We start from the raw sequence: 1,050 nt of genomic DNA, 5'->3' as shown, positions 1-1,050 counted from the left end.
ATTACATCTATTGTTCATACATTTACACTCAAACAGCAGCACGTGATCAATTCTTACAACACACAGAAAAACATGTACAGTATTTACAAAATGACTTCATCAACACAATATATTAACAACAGATTCTCAATCTGAAATGGGATTCAACCTGTCAGAAGGTGCATCAAATGTAGATAACCATATTTCAATATTTAAAAAGCACACACTGATATAGTCTTGAAACAGCTAAGAGGGATTTTTGGGAATCTCTCATTTAGAAGTGCTTTGAATGAAGACACAATGCTGCCCTGCAGTGGCAGGATGAAGTAATACAGTAAGGGAATGCCACCTCACACTTCAGTCACTCATTTTACATTTGCTTGATGCTGTTTGCGCGTGCTACATAGATAGATACACATGCAGCAGGACAGGAAAGAGTATGGAAATAAAACTACTACTTAGGTCACTGAAAACACAGATAGCAATATGCTGAGCTTTATTTGCATGCAGCCGTTGTTCATATATCAGGGAATAAGTGAAAGAGTGATCTCTGCAGGCTCTGCATTAGCATTTGGTCGGGCAATCGAGGGTAGCATCAGACGATAAAGACAAGGACATTAACTTTCATGGAAGGCACTTTGGATGGAGTCACTAATGATCCCGAGGGTATAATAAAGTTTCTAATTTAAAAAAACATTAAATTATTGCCACCAGATTAGAAATGTGCGGCAGAGTAAAAGTGGTAATAACATTTCTCTGAGTAACTACGCAAAGGGAAGACTTTCTGCTTTCTTTCTTGCCCAGAGTTCAACAAGAGGATTGATACCATCGTGTTTTATATGAAGCTACCACCAGCAGCTTTAAGACTGAAAGCAGGGGAAAACTGTCCACCTAGAAACACCTATAAAGCTCACTAATTAAAACTATAATTTATACCATTTCAACATTAAACAGTGTATAAACTCTAGCTCTATGTTCTATATGTAGTTGATTCAATCAATAATCTATAATCATTAAAGTGTATAAACTCTAGCTCTATGTTCTATATGTTGATTCAATCAATAATCTATA

The sequence above is a fragment of the Morone saxatilis genome, unplaced genomic scaffold (assembly GCF_004916995.1).
Source record: "Morone saxatilis isolate NCDOM2014 unplaced genomic scaffold, NCSU_SB_2.0 Contig2, whole genome shotgun sequence".
NCBI classification, from domain to species: domain Eukaryota; kingdom Metazoa; phylum Chordata; class Actinopteri; family Moronidae; genus Morone; species Morone saxatilis.
This window is presented reverse-complemented; position numbering follows the sequence as displayed.